Genomic DNA, 16,702 nt, shown 5'->3' on the forward strand with positions numbered 1-16,702 from the left:
CCTTGTTTTGGAGACGAGCCACACAGTTTTCCACTCCCAGACTGACCCAAAGTTCAACATTGTTGTAGGAGCAGCAGAATCAAGACATGCTTCAGGATAACATTTCTAGCGGCGGACGATGTAAACCCACATTGTCAGAAGCTCCTCACACTTCAGCAGCTTGAAGAGGCAGAGGTCCCCCTCCCGCAGGTGGTTGTCGCGGGCGAAAGATGGCCATCCTTTGAGAACCCTCGAGCCTTGCGAGCTATGCCGCAGCTTGGTAGGCCATGACCTACTCTTGCCCTCCCGCAGAAGCACCAACTCGACTCCTCTACGTTTTCCACAAGGATGGCCACCAGAAAACTTCTCAACAAGATACCTGGTTGCGTACTGCGAGCCAAAGCGCTGTTCATATACATAACAGAGGGCAAATGTTAGAATGACACAGATGCAGACATACGTGGCAAATTTATTCCTATTTATCTTATCATTTTACCAAAGGATACGGATGCAATCCAGGAACTGATAGAAAGCAAAAGAAATGTTTTCCTTGAACTTACTAGCATGGGATTGTTTTGGCTGCCACGCTGACAGACAGTGCTCTTGCTCATGATAGCAACATAAAAGGGTGGTTTGAACTTAATCTTCTTAACTTTCTTTAACAATTTCTTCCGCTGTGTTGGTGTTAGACAAGCTTTCTCTGACAGCATGAAGAGACGCCCAGAAGCTCCCTCGGAACCCTCAGAGACTTCATGCTCTTCACACAGACAAGTTTTCATATGTTAGACATATATAATGTGAACCCAAGTGTGCGACATGTATCCTAGCAGTGGGAACAGCTTAGTGTCGTGCTGACTTACCATCGGTGTGTGGTTTGCCCTTAACGGCGCCCATCTTGGCCCTTTTTCTTCCGTAATTTGAGCCAATGTCAGTTCTTCCACCAGAGGAATGATCAATGTTTGCTTTGTGAAGGACATGGACTGTCACTATGAACCTTTTCTGCTTCACATTTGTCATTGGTTGAAAGAGGCAGATATCACCCTCATTAATATGGTTGTCACAAGCAAAGTTGTACAAAAAGAGGTTGCGCCGACCAGCATCAGACACGCCGGATGGCCTGATGCGGAATGTGCATTTCCAATCCTTGTTCTTCCCAGGCAGCTGGAGTATGACAGTAGTATCTTCACATGGAAAGTGCTCGAGTGCATAATCCTTATGTATTATCTAATTGAAAAAAAGGACAAAATGGATAGTGATACTGTTATGCTTGTTATATCTGATACCTGAAGTAGTAAAGAGTTAAGAAGCTAAGACTGTAACAAAGGCATCGATAATGTTGATTTAGTAATGCATATGCATTTCGTTGCATATCGTTCAGAGTTTTGAGTTAGAACCAGAACACTGACTGACTTAAATAGTGTCATATAACAAGACAATGTGTGTAGGTACAGACAGTGAGCAATTTTCATACAAAATGCAGATGGCAAAACTTACGTACCAGAGTAGCATGCCGTTTTACGTTCGACTTCTTCATCTGTACAACTAGCATTGTGAATTTAGGTTGAATTTTCTCTATAAGCGCGTCTATTTTCACCTTTTGTGCTTTTGTAAGATAGCACTGCGTTGATAAGACATAGTTACTGGAAAGCGTCTGTAGATTGGCTAACTCCACAGAATTGTCTACAGATAGACTGTCTTCTGCTGTAAAATGTTTCAACAGTAAGACAACATGTGCCGGAGGGTAACTGAATAATCTGAGTACAAAACTTAACCTGACAATTTCTCAGAACAATAAGATCTTCCCTTCTGGCTTCCATCTGAATCACATGGATTGCTCATCTTGGATATGCCCTATAAAACCAATCATATATTATATCAGGTGAAATTTTTCAAAGGTGTTTGCATAACTAATTTGATACCCTGAAATTATTCAAGATCAGTATGATGCCCTCTTCGAAATGCAAAAGCAGAGCTCATGCCGTTAGCGGTCCAAATGATGGCCTAAGACCTTTTGGTGGGATTTGATCATATGCCCCAATTTTGTTTGTAAGTCGATCTTAGGCCATTTTCCAATAGACTTTGTCAAACTTAAGAAAATTTGACTAACAACCAACCTAGAAATTCAATTACTTTTAAACGGAGAGAGTAATTGAAAATTATGCAATTACTCAAAGCATGTATGTTGGATGTCTGCAAGTGACAGTTATGCAACTGGCCATTATGTGCCCCCTGGATATATGCAAAGTTGATACTTCAGGCATCTACATATGCACTGCTATACGATTCCTAATACATTCATTAGGTGTTTGTAAAAAAAATCTATATAATTCAGGCATCTAATATCTACGCTATGCATCAGAGCTTGATTTTGAGCGCATATATACACTTATAAACTGCATCCTTGATTTGGGCAGCAGCATAAATTGGACAGTGCACAACTTGCTAGAGGTGAAGACTTTAGAGAACTGGGGTACCTGCTCTCCGTCGCCTTCCTCTGCCTGTCTGTGGTGGCACTTGCCCTTCCCCCTCCGCTCCCTGCTGTCCCAGAAGTCGAACCATGTACATGATGAGAAACTAGGCAAAGTATTTGAAAATAATTGAAGTAATTGAAAATGGGGTAAGAAGATTCATGTCAAACTAAAGTGGGGTACATGGTTGAAGGGGGGAAACTCTGTCCATAGATCAACACTACAGTATTGAAGAAGAGAAGAGCATGACTAAATTTCAAGCAAAGAGTGGAACATGGCAGAAGAAGGTTACCAAGGTGTTGCCACTGTCGCCGCTGCTTCCACTGCCTGGAGAAATGCAATAAAGGCTTCTTTAACTTATTCTTAGAAGCTACAACCACCATATTGAGAGGAAGACAAAGAAAAGCAAGAAGAGCCGCATACTAGCATCACTGTCGTTCTGGTAGTGCCTGCGGCACATGCTCCCGTCAAACACCTTCACGGTGAGCATGGCGTGGCAGCCGTCATAGCTTAGGACGAGGAAGTGCCCGAGCCGCAGATCATGAGCGCCGGCGAACTGCTCCCAGCCGCGCCCCAGGTAAATGTGGCCCTCGGCGTCGAACACAACTTCCACGTCCCACAAGCGATGCCAGCGCCCGGCCTCCCGCAACTTCACTTCAAAGGGCTCATGGCCGTCGAACACCCTAGCGAACTTGCCTGGCAGCCTCTGCGACGAAGATTGAGCAGTGGTTGAAAGCAGGTGTTCAAGCGGCCAAACAGATCAAAGATCAATGCATAGAAATAGATTAGATTGTGCGAGTAGGATGTATTTCGGTACCAGTTTCTTCAACGAATTTGAGAGCAAGATTGTGAAGAACTCAAAAGCCATTAATGCCTTGGGAATACAAGAAGGTTTCCTGTGCTCATGGGAAATAAAACACTGATTAATAACCATAGAACAATCAGTTTCTGAAATTCTTATCAATGTACAACATGACTATTTTTATATCAGTTTCTGAAATTCTGCAGAAATAAAAAGAAAGCAAAACAACTAATAAGATACAAAAACAAATACTGCTGCTCTATGCAGGCGTGGTAGAAGGAAAGAAATGACTAAATTGTAAACAAAGAGAGCAACTTGGCAGAAGAAACTGTGTCAACCATAATTTTCTGATGCATGAAATATTTCTCTGAAATCACTGATGGTTAAACACCATAGAACATTCAGTTTCTGAAATTCCTATCACTGTATAACGAGACTGATTTCTATATCCTACCAGTTGCTGACAATCAGCAGAAATAAAAGGAAACCAAAAAACAACGATAAAACTAAAAAACAAATACTGATGTTCTATGCAGGCGTTGAAGAGTAAATAAATTGCAAACCTGAACAAGCTTCGCAGAAGAAGCTCACTGCGGTGCTGAAGGTTGGAGAGCTGCAGCAGAATGTATCAAGCGAATGGTGGTTCGGTCTTAATCTGTGTACTTATGAAGGAGCGTCCAGGTCAAAAGTATAGTCATTTAAGCGTGCATTGCATGCAGACTTCTTATATTCCCAAGGCAATAATCTGAAGAGTCTCTCTCTTATTCCCGAGATAGGACGGAGTATTAATAACATTTCCATGTCATGGTCAATATTCTTAATTACCATGATTTATACCAATTTTTTTTTTTGGAGAGAATAACTCCCAACACCAACAGTAAAGCTCAAATCAAAGAGATAAAGATACTCCGGTGACTTTGACATCAGAGCTTGAACTATTTGCAAGTAGAAATGGAAGTAAAACTTTCTGGTCTATATTCTAATTTCTAAGTACATATTGCTACTTTTACACCAGAGCTTGAACCTGAAACTTCATGCCATAAACTCAGATTAAAAAGGATATTGCAGACGTCTTCTAACCCACTTCGGTTTGTTTTTTTCTTTCCAAAAAAGAGATAAACCGCTGGCCTCTGTGTGTATCAATGCACGCCATTTATTCATTTATTCTAACCCATTTCAGATGAGTTTGGCTCGAGTATGAAGCAATTTCAAAAGTAGTTCACTGTATATAGCTTTGACTTGTTCCATTGCTGAAATGCCAAGATATAGGAAGAAAACGGTGCATCAGTTGATCAGGTCATCTGAATTCTGAATTATGCAACCTTTAGTAACCAGCAAGCAGGATGGTAAGAGCCAATTCCAGAAGTTTACACTCCATTAAGCTAATGAAAAATATATGGACAAAGTGGTGACAGTAAATGTGAAAACGGCAACATTACGATGATATACTCATAGGGTAACACAACAGCTGCTATGATCCAGCGTCCAACTGATTAACTGAACATGACATGCTGAATAGAATACAGAATGTTAGTACAGTATAAAAAATGGATGCTCACATCACATTTCACATCAGAGGAAAATAGCATGATAAATTGTTATTGCCTCTCATATTCTCAAATGCTAATCAATCCTAAGTAGCTAGTAATACTCCAAGTACTGCAATGGAACCAGTGAGGAATTTTTGGTGTCACATACTCCTGCTACTGGATGTCACTGACTCATTGTCATCAATCTCGAAAGGGCAAGATTCCACTGGGCTAATGCAGCATCCAATCGAACTATACTACATTAGCAAGGATTCCACACAAACCCAATCTAACATTGAGATAGTTCACCATCGACATGCGGGAGCGAGGAGCTCGAAGACTCGAAGGAGAATAGGGATGAATCTGAGGAGGAGGAGAAGACAGGATCGCCGCGGCCGATGAATCTGAGGACGACCCGCCCCGACGGAGGTAGGACAGACGGGCGCGTGCCCAGCATCTATCCGGCGGTAGGTCAAGCGGTCCCTAGAGAAGCGAGGTCGAGGACACGCCCGGCGACGGGCGGCGGCTCCGAGCGGTGGGAGGCCTGATGGATTTAGTCGGCGAGGGTGGTGGTGCGGCCGTGGCGGTGAGAGCGTGGATGAAGGCGGCAGGTGGAATGCTTGCTGCGGCGGCGAGCAGAGCAGGAGCTCCGGGTGGTCCTGTCACGTTTTTTTTTTGTTTGACAAAGTCCAAAACAAACCATGAATTTGTAGGCGAAAGCTAAACCGTCACGGGCGGGTGGGCGGTCGTGTCACGCTTTGGTTTCGGATTAAATATTTTTGGCCTCTTATTTTTTCAGTCACAGTCGTCTGGTGCAGTGGCTAGTGAAATCAGATCAAACCTTCCAGGTCCCAAGTTTGACTCCACGGCATTTTTTTCTCTTTCGAAGTTATTATGCCGCGCGTCAAAAAAAAGAAAGAAAGAATTTTTATGGTGCGTGATAGGAAAACAAATACTCTCATTATGTCTTGTGTGCCGGCCCAGTCAAGTCCACAGCCAACAATCCGAAACATTTTAAAAAAATATTATTTAAGAAATAATTTATGGGATTTCAAAAACATTATTCAAAAAATATGACACAATTCTGAAAATCCGAAACATGTTTCATAGCATGTGAAAAACTGTTGGAATTCTAAACATTTTTTGATAAATGTGAATTTTTTGAAATCGCGAACAGTTTTTTAAAATGCGAATAGAATTTCATAATTCCAAATATATTTTCTAAAACACAAAATGAATTGAATTCGTGCCAAAAATATAAAACAGGGACATTTTTTAACTTCTGAACAATTTTAGAAATGTGTGGACATTTTTAAGCTTCATGAATTCTTGTTGTGCTATAGTGGGCCGGGCCAAATTCTTGCCCATGAGAGTAGCTGATTATCCCGGCCGGGATTGTAGTATTCCCGGTGTGGCAAACAGGTATAGGGTCCAAAATAGACCAGGATTACAAGTTTAGAGTGTCAATTTTCAGGATTCAAAATTCAGGGTTTGATTTAGCTTTCGTCTACAACTTCAAGGTTTTATTTTAGACTTTTTTCCTTTTTTGTGAGACACAGGCGGTCGTGTCACGTGTGCAGCGTCGAGCGAGCGAGCCGCACGAATTGGGGGTACAGGACGGCCCAAGTGCCAACGGAATTTTGATACTTATGGGCTCGAATGTGGTCCGGCGAGCGAGCCTGATAATGCGTGAGCCCACTTATTAAAATTTCGTCTTCACTATCCGGTGTTTTTGGGTTTTGAAATTTTAAAGAATGAAAATGAAGTGAGAACAATGTAAAAGCATGGTGCCATGATATGGTCTTAAAGATAGATAGAGTTAGAGAAGAGATTAGGCAGAGAGGATGTTACCGAAAAAGGGTTTCCCCCCGTTTTGTATTCCAAATCAACCAACATCGATACAAGGAAAGCTGGGGCGAACAGCACAGCAAGCCTAAAAGAAAAAGAAGAAGAAACAAATGCCAACAACGGCTGCTCGACAAAGCGCGGATGACCCGTCACCGCTACGCCCTCCAGACACAAACCACCACAACCTGAGGCTCCGAACCACCGCGTACCAAGCAGCACCTCCAAGAAGGAATGCGACGCCGACGACGCTGCTGCCCGGACATGTCCTAGAGTTTCCCCCGGCACGTGGAGGGAGGTGGGGGATGGATATCACCGACACCCTCCAGGGAGGAATGGTGGCACCCGCAGGTGTCACCGCATCGAAGCCGAAGAACCGGCAAGGATTTCTCCCGCACTCCATCCCCACCGCCCAACGGACCGGAGCCGACCAGCCAGACCACCGCCCACCACCATGCGTCATCACGGTTGCGCCGCCACCCACGCCGCCTCACTGCGGACACCAACACGAGGCCAAGAGGACCGGAGAGAAGCGCCCCGCGGAGGGAGAAGCAACACCGAAGCCGAACGGGAGGGAACCACCTCCACCGCCGTTGTGCGGGAGGCCAGAACCTCCGGCACCGTCGTGGTAGCCGTCCGGACGCGGCAGTAGGGCATGCCAGGTCACCCCTGGCCCGGCCAGGCCCGAAACGGGCCCGCTAAGCCCCGCCGCCACGCTGCAGCAAGCCGGCGATGGCGCCGCCAGCACCCTGCCGTTCTTCGCCTCCCCCCGCCTCCTGGAGGACGCGCCGCAGCCGCACCCCACCGCCAGCCCGCCCGGGCCCAAATGGGGCCTGAAGGGCCTAGATCTGGGCTGAGCGGGCGCCGCCAGAACGCGCCGCCACGCTACCCCGCCGCCAACGGCGACGCCACCGCCCAGCCATCCGCCCGCGCAGCGCCAGGACCCCGCCGCCACGCCGGACCGCCGCCGCCTAGGGACACCCCCCCCCCCCCAGCCCACTCCGTCCCGCGCCAGAGGAGTGCCGAGAGGGGAATTGCGAGGGGGCCGCCGCCGCCAACGTCGCCCGGGCCAGGCCCGGCGGCGAGCGCCGACGACGGCTGCGGGGAGGGAAGGAGGAGGGAGGGTCGCTGGAGAAGGAGATCGGGGCGCGGCCGGTCGCCCGCGGGGGTGACGCGGTCGCGAGAGCCCGAGGAGGGGAAGGGGTTCCATGTTTGCCATTATGCATGATTGATTTGATAATATTTTTTATTCTCTCTACCAGTATATTATTATGTTACGAAATGTTCATCAGTCTAGTGTCCACCAAGCCCATGGGAGTTTGTGTGGTTGGCCGCAACCAATATTCCTCTGAAATTGATGGGGTACACCCGCGTTTTGTTGGGATAGAAGAGCCCAAAGTGCCTCTCAGTCTCAACCCCGGGCTTCTGGTTCTCCTTGAACATGGCGAACACGTACGCCTCCATGGGCCCAGGCTTCTTGGGCGTGCCGTGTGCCACATGGTTGATGAGGCCCTGGTTGTACGCCCGCGCATTCTCCGGTGTCGCCGCGAGCCCGCCGGCGGATGGCCACCCGCTCTCCGACACTACCACCCTCACGCTCGGCGCCCCCGCCTTCTTCAGCGCCGCGTACATGGCATCGACCATGGCGCTGAAGAGGTTCTTGTAGACGAGCCCGCTGTCGGCGTCCCTCACCGGTGTGGCGCCCGGCTGGAACGTCGCGTAGTCGAGCTTGATGTCCCTCGGGTTGTTGCTGTAGGCAAAGTACGGGTACACGTTGGCGAGTAGCTGTGCCCTGGTGCTGGCCAGGTGCCGGGCGATGTCGACCATGTAGGGCTGAGCGAACACGGCGGCGGAGGGCGGGAAGGAGTTGGTGAGCACGTTGAACCTCACCGCGGTGGACACCTTGATGCCGCCAAGGCCAGCCGCTGCGAGGGCCTTGTTGAGGTTCCGCATGGCGGCGAGGATGCGCTGCGCGGCGCCGCCCGTGACCTCGTTGCCGACCGCGATGTACCGGATGGTCACCCGGCGCTGTGGTAGGGCTTTACGTTGGCCCGCACACCCAGGAGGTGGCGGCGGACCGGCTGCCGGCAAGGACGGCGACGTCGTTATTGGTGGTGCCGAGCATGAGGCTGATGCCGGAGCCACGGAGCGCGTGGAGCGCCTGGTGCTGGACAGAGTAGATGCGCATGTTGGTGATGCCCTTGGACCTGTAGAGCTGCACCACTTCCCTCGGCGGCGGGAGGTTGTTTGCGATGATACCGTAGCACACGCCGATGGATTGCACGCCTGCACCGAAGAATGAAATCAGGGGAAATAAAAAATAAAAAAAAGCATACTACCTCCGTTTTACAAGGCTCATTTCGGTTGTCTTAAAGTCAAACCTTTTACAGTTTGAATGAGTTTATTAAAAAAACCACATCTACATGAGTAAATCAAGATCACTAGATGTAACAATGACTTATATTTTCATATATTGTATTTATATGAAGCTGTTGATGTTAATTTTCTGTTGATATATTTAGTCGGGCTTAAAAATATTTTACTAAAGACAAATCAAATAATCCTTGTAAATTCAAACGGAGGTAGTACATTGATTAGGATACATTAGTTAATCTTGAGCAAATATGTCTAAAAGAGTATGGATACTGTTGAATCCCTAAAAAAGAAACGAATTTTGGTGTGAATCAACTAGGGATTTGAGAGGGGATTTGAGAGGGGAGTTCACAATACAGAGAACTGGAGCAACATCATGAGCTGCCGTCTATTCCTTTCCTTATCTCTCTCTTCCTTCTTTACACTCTTGTCCTCCTGACATTTATAATTTACACATTAGTACATCATACCAAATACAAATTTACCACTAAACTCAACACTCCCCCTCAAGATGGGGCAAACACATCATATAACCCCATCTTGCTACATAAGCTAGAAAACACTTTTTCAGCGAGACCTTTGGTCAAAATATCCGCTAGTTGGTTTGAAGAGCTCACATAATGCATACATATTATTCCTTGGTCAAGTTTCTCTTTGATAAAGTGTCGGTCAATTTCTATGTGCTTTGTTCTACAATGTTGAACCGGGTTATTTGCTATATCTAGCGCAGCCTTATTATCACAATACATCATCAATGGTCTTGCCTGGAATAGACCCAACTCCATCAGTATGATTTTTAGCCATAAGACTTCACATACTCCATGAGCCATAGCTCTGAATTCTGCTTCTGCAGTGGACCTTGCAACAACATTTTGTTTCTTACTACGCCAAGTAACTATGTTTCCTCCAACAAACGTACAGTATCCTGACATAGACCTTCTATCATCTAATGAACCAGCCCAATCAGCATCAGTATAACATTCTATTTGTAAATTGCCACTTGACTTATACAATAAACCTCGACCTGGGCACCCCTTTAAATACCGAATGATTCGATTTACTGCATCCATGTGGTGAGTTTTAGGACTATGCATAAACTGGCTCACCACGCTTACGACAAAAGCTATATCAGGACAAGTATGCGATAAATAGATCAAACGGCCAACAAGTCTCTGATATTGTTCCCGGTCAACAGGTTCCCCTGACTCACTAGTCAATCGGTGTTTTTGTTCAATTGGTGTTAATGCTGGACGACACCCAGACATACCAGTTTCTGACAACAGATCTAGCACATATTTTCTTTGAGATAGATAGATACCTCTTGAGCTTCGTGAGACTTCAATTCCAAGAAAGTACCTCATTTCTCCTAGATCCTTGACTTCGAACTCGTTCCTCAAATGTTGCTTCACTCTTTCAATACCTTGATCATCATCTCCTGTAATAACAATATCATCAACATAGACAATTAATATCGTCAATTTTCCACCACATTTTTTATAAAATAAAGTATGGTCGGCATTGCTCTGGCTGAAACCCAATTTCAGCATAGCTTTTCTAAACCGACCGAACCACGCACGAGGAGATTGTTTTAGGCCATACAGTGAACGGCGGAGTTTCAAGACATTTCCTTCAGTTTGTACCGTGTTGAAACCTGGTGGTATATGCATATAAATTTCCTCCTGAAGGTCTCCATGTAAGAATGCATTTTTTACATCCAGCTGAAACAAATTCCATCCAAGATTAGCTGCACAAGATATCAAAGTTCTTACTGTATTCATTTTTGCTACAGGGGCAAATGTTTCCTCATAATCAACACCACGAGTCTGTGTGTAGCCTTTGGCCACCAACCGAGCTTTATACCTTTCTATTTTACCTTCAGGGTTACACTTAATGGTATAAACCCATTTGCATCCGACTGGTTCCTTGCCCTTCGGCCATTCTACCAATTGCCATGTATTATTCTTTTCTAGAGCATACATTTCCTCCAACATTGCTGCTTTCCATTTAGGATCATTCACTGCATCCTTCCAATCTTTAGGTACTGATATGGAATCCAAGGATGCAATAAAGCTCCTAAAAGAGGAAGTACACCTGTCATACGAAACAAATTTTGCAAGATCATGTTTATATCCAACACAATCCTTCAGACGCGCGGGTACATCTACTTTTCTTTTTTTCTTTCGTAAGGCAATTGGCTCATCATTTATTTGAGTACTAGAGGATGGTATATGGGTTTCAGTACCTTCAACATCACCCTCATCATGGGCCATTTCTTCACTTGTTGGTGCCTCCTCTAGTACTTGTGATTGATTCACAACTTCTTCATCAACTTCCTAAGGTACACCTTCCCCATCTTCTATTTCCATCTCCTCTTGACCTGAAAGATTTTCATACGCTTCAGATATTAATGTATTATCACCTTCTACATTTGTATTGGTAGTTTCCTCCCCCTCGATTTCATCTTCTGAGCGTATGATATCCCCAATAGGTATTATTACAGTTCCCCTATCATTGCTCTCTCCTATGATATTCTCCTCCTTGTTGCCTGTACCATTGTCATTCCCTTTTAAGGAATAGAATGGTTCTTTTTCGTGAAAGGTAACATCCATACTCACAAAGAATCTCCTTTCAGTAGGCGACCAACACCGATATCCCTTTTTTGTGGAAGAATAGCCCACAAAGATACATTTGACGGCTCTTGGATCAAGTTTTCGTACTGAACTCCCGTAATCATGAACAAAACAGGTACATCCAAATATTTTTGGTGGCACAATAAATGAGTTAGAGCCATACAAACATTCAATAGGAGTCTTATGGCCCAGAACTCTAGAAGGCATACGGTTTATTAGATAGGCAGCAGTTTTGACCGCTTCTCCCCAAAGGAATTTTGGCACATTCATCATAAACATGAGAGCTCGAGCAACTTCCAGTAGATGTCTATTCTTTCTCTCTGCCACCCCATTTTGTTCTGCAGTATTCACACAAGTTGTTTGATGTATAATACCATAAAAGACAAGAAATTACTAGATTTACCATTGATATATTCGGTACCATTATCGGAGCGTAATATTTTCACATTCATGCCAAACTGGTTACGCACCATATTAAAAAAATCTTTGAATGCAGGGAGAATTTCAGATTTATGCTTTAGGAGGTACAGCCATGTGCACCTACTAAAACCATCAATGAAGGTCACATAATATCTATCCCCTGTGAGGGCAGTTACAACTGATGGACCCCATACATCCGAATGCACCACATCAAAAGGTATCTTACTTCTCTCATTACTACTAGGATAATTGGTTCTAGTGTGTTTAGCCAGTTCACACACATCACACAAAAGCTTCTCCTTACAATAATTTTTAACTTGAGATGGAAACATGCGACCAAGGGCTTGGAATGACAGATGCCCTAGTCTATAATGCATCAGTAGAAATTCATCAGTGGTCAAGCTATTCATCATACTGAGGGCATATGGAGATGCAGACGAGGCATTGGTAAGGTAGTAGAGGCCGTCATGCTCAATTCTAGTCCCAAGATTTCTTCTTGTCTTCAGACCCTGAAATGTACATGAGTGAGGGTCGAAGGATGCCTTGCAATTACGTGAGTTTGTAATTGAACTAACTGACAAGAGGTCCACTGGCAAATTAGGGACATGTAAGACTGGGCTTAAGGACAGAGATGGAGTACAATTAACGTTCCCATAACCCATTATCGGAGCTAAGGATCCATCAGCTATGCGTACCCTATCCCTTCCAGAACAAGGGGTATATGATGAAAAGTTCTTAGATGAGCCTGTCATGTGATTTGTGGCCCCTGAATCAATTATCCAAGATGTTAAAAAATTCTTCGTACCTTTCCCAGAATGAGCATCAGATGTAGCTTCAGCAGGGCCTTCTGAAGTATTTGCCATAAGTTTGCCTTTAAATTCTTGAAGTGCTTGGGCTGTTACAGCAGACCGTTCTCCCCCAAATAAAGTAAGATGAGCTCGATCTGGTCCTCTTGCATTACTACCGCCACTAGTGAATCTGTTAAATTGTTTCGGTTGCCATCCAGGAGGATAACCAACTATATCAAAACAACTCTTCTTCAAATGGCCTGGTTTTTTACAGTGGTCACACACCATCTTAGGCTTTCTCGTGTAGTCGAATCTAGTAGCATTTGCTTGCTCATTTCTTGAAGTACCAGGAGACTGAATTTGCTTAACTGAAGATAGTGCAGCTCTGCTATCAACATTTGTTTGTGAAGTTGTGATCTGATTGGCTAGCCGTGTTTCTTCCTCAAGTATACTTGAGATGGCTTGATCCAATGTAGGCCAATCTGCTGTGGCTTGTATGAGTTGGGAACGGAGATTGAACTCTGAGTTCAGACCATCAAGAAAAGTCTGAACCAACAATGGTTCAAACCACTCTCGAAGGAGGGGTACATCCCTGGGATCATGTCTTAAATGGTCTAAAATACTCCAGGTCTCTATAGAGTTTCTTGATTTCTCCCGCAAATTCAGTCATTGTCTTCTGCTCTTGCTTGATCTGCCTCAATTCATGGAAAATCCTACTAACTTGCATCTTGTTCGATTTTCCTGAGAACTGTTTCTCAATGCTTGTCCACACCTCAGCTGCAGACTGAAACCCTTCAACTTGTTCCCTAACAGTATTCTCCATCGACCCCAACAGCCATACCATAACTCGCTTTTGATTCTGATCCCATTGCTCTTGTGTGACATCCGTTGGTTTTTTTTCATCGTCCTTCAAAAATTTCTGAAGTCCATGTGACTCCAGAATCAATGTGGCGTTCCGAGACCAGCTAAAAAAATCACCTGGACCAGTTAACCTGACAGGATTGGGTTCCATGGTCTTCAAAATTTCAGAAGTTCTGCTTGTCTTTGTTTGTGCCTGCTCCATCAGCTGTGAAATCATACGCTGCATACTTTCACACAATTTCTCAATACCGGAATCCCTACTGGTATCTCCCATGACCACTGAACAATTAGTGTATTTCTGGAAAAAACGAAACCTTCACACAGTTCAATCCTCTCTACACCGAGTTGCCACAAAGCAGGAAGATTCAATCCACCACAAGCTGCTGGACTAAAAACACTTCTACCTTATTGAGAGAAAAGGCAATACCAGCTGGTCCGTGGCAGTTCCTACTTAGTGCAGCACAGGAACACTTTAGAGTTCAGACCTGTACAGCACGACGACGGCAGCGGAGCAGCACAAAGGCAACGTGGAGCGGAACAGCAGGAGGATGCCGCCTGCCAGGAGGACAGCGGCACAAAGGCACTGCGGCGCAGCCGGAAGATGCGGCCCCGCACGAGGACGACGGCGACCTTGGCGAAGTTTGGCTGCCACGCACAAAGGCGGACAACCGCTTACGACCACGACGAGCAGCAAACTCAATCAGATCAAATCCGGGTCTAGGACCGATTGCTCTGATACCATGTTGAATCCCTCAAAAAGAAACGAATTTTGGTGTGAATCAACTAGGGATTTGAGAGGGGATTTGAGAGAGGAGTTCACAATACAGAGAACTGGAGCAACATCATGAGCTGCCGTCCATTCCTTTCCTTATCTCTCTCTTCCTTCTTTACACTCTTGTCCTCCTGACATTTATAATTTACACATTAGTACATCATACCAAATACAAATTTACCACTAAACTCAACAGATACTTTTAAAAAGACATTCATTGAAATTTATATACGGCACTATAAGTGAAAGACAATTAATACTTCGGTGGAACCCAACATGTGGCTATGATACAATTTTTTAGGGAGGTTGTGGCTATGAAACATTATTTTTGTGGGGGTATGGCTATGCAACTCTTTCTCGTGAATTTATATACGAAACCGTAATGATACAGACAAATCTGTTATCAATTTGGTAGCAGAACCTCAAAAAAAAGGGGGTTGCATATTTAAAAAGATATAAATACCCAACTAATTTACAAAACATGCTCTGCTCCTCTCTAATAAATCTATCCCAAAAGGTAGCTAAAATCCTCTATAATTTGAACATAATTTTGGCGACAGATTAAACCAGCAAACTAAGTGAAAGAGATTGATTGGTCTGTGTCACAATACTTTGATGGAACTCTACATGTAGATATGAAGCCTTTGTTTCTCGCGGGATGTGGCCATGAAACCTTTTCCCCATGGATGTAGTTATGAAACCTTAACGGCATCAATATACATATCCGGCAATTTTATTACCGCCTTGATAGTAGAACCCAACAAGAAATGATTCGTATATCAAAAACTGTATATAAATACAGCAGCTTTACCAACACGCCTATAGTAGAACCCGGCAAGAAGGGCACATTTAAATCAAAATGCAGTAATACATGCTCTACTTCTACCCAAAAATGCATTATCTCACAGGTCCACTTCATACCTCTGAATACGTACATACAAAAACATCTAAATACATGTACACACAAAACCACCTAGATACAAAAACATACCTGAAGGAAGCGAAGCGAGGAAGACTCCGGCAAGCAACGCCAGTACAAGCAACGGGTAAAAGCCTCGCGTTCTCAGCATCGTATCCAAACAGCCCTGATCTCCTCTGCTCTCTACTCTAACAATGCAATGTACTACGAGTGTACAGGTGCATATCACAAACTGGCTGGGGCAACCATGTATTTATACTCGCTAGTAAATGTGTATCTTTTGATATTAGATAGTATATTAATTGTACACATATCTTAGGTAAGATATTGTTTGCGCGTTAATATGATTAATGCTGGATTTGATATTTGATATGGTATTAATTGCATGCTAAACATGTTGACCGCTCACCAATGGAGAGGCTTAAGTCGTTGGATTGATCTGGTTTGATGGCCCAGATTAGTTGCATGAGCCTCGTTGGGTCGATTTTTTGTCCAAAAGGACCCCCTGCCGAACGCTATTGTCAAAAAAGACTATCTGCAAATAAAAACGTCAAAAAGGACCCCCTGACTAGTGGCGGCAGGTGCGGCAGGCGACACGTGGCACCTGCCGCCACGCCAGGAGGGGGCGGGCCCCGCCGCCACCGCAGGAGGCGGCCGCGCGGTGCACAACGGGTTCTTGCACAGTGCGACGGAACGGGCCAGGAGCGGTGGGCCCGGCCGCCACTAGGTGAGGCGGCGGGCTCTGCCGCTGTCGCTTCCCGTCCGACAGCCTCAGCTGCGCGCGGGCCGAGGCGTGGGCCAGGCCGCCACCGGAGGAGGCGGCATCTTTCTTCACGCCCGACGCATTTTCCTATTGCAGATGGCGCTGATTCCCGTGTGCAACAGCGACCCTGACGGCGGTGATTCCCACGAGCGGGAAAATGCACGCTGATGCTTCTTTCGCCCAAGAAACAGTCTTGCTTTAGCTTCTTTTGCCTCAGCGGATAGGACCGCACTGTGAGAATCGCTCTGGCTATTGCTTGAGAGGATGCGACGGCATCAGTCACTCGCTGCGGGAATCCAATACTGCGGGAAGCTATTGTGCCGACACTACAGGGATCCTAAAATTTACTGCTTAATTTTCTCGCCATTATTTATCGTCTGGGCTTATAAAAGGAGACACCGAGGCTCTCGTCCAGCCATCCTTGAAATCGCCACTGCGCAAAGTGTATAACACAATTTTTTCAGTCGGTATGAGTTTGCCTTGCTCGGATCAAAGCATTAGGCCGAGGAAAATGAAGAACGCAAGTTTGCCTCCTGGGGTGGCAGTCCTGCGA

At 45.3% G+C, this 16,702-nt stretch overlaps 2 pseudogenes; both read right to left on the reverse strand.

Moving 5' to 3' along the window:
* LOC123059366 (B3 domain-containing protein Os03g0620400-like) lies at nt 1-3,315 on the reverse strand (annotated as a pseudogene).
* A 4,601-nt stretch (nt 3,316-7,916) lies between these two features.
* Nucleotides 7,917-15,537, reverse strand: LOC123057235 (glucan endo-1,3-beta-glucosidase GIV-like; annotated as a pseudogene).
* Between the last annotated feature and the right edge of the window lie 1,165 nt (nt 15,538-16,702).

The sequence above is a fragment of the Triticum aestivum genome, chromosome 3A, assembly GCF_018294505.1.
Source record: "Triticum aestivum cultivar Chinese Spring chromosome 3A, IWGSC CS RefSeq v2.1, whole genome shotgun sequence".
Classification (NCBI taxonomy): domain Eukaryota; kingdom Viridiplantae; phylum Streptophyta; class Magnoliopsida; order Poales; family Poaceae; genus Triticum; species Triticum aestivum.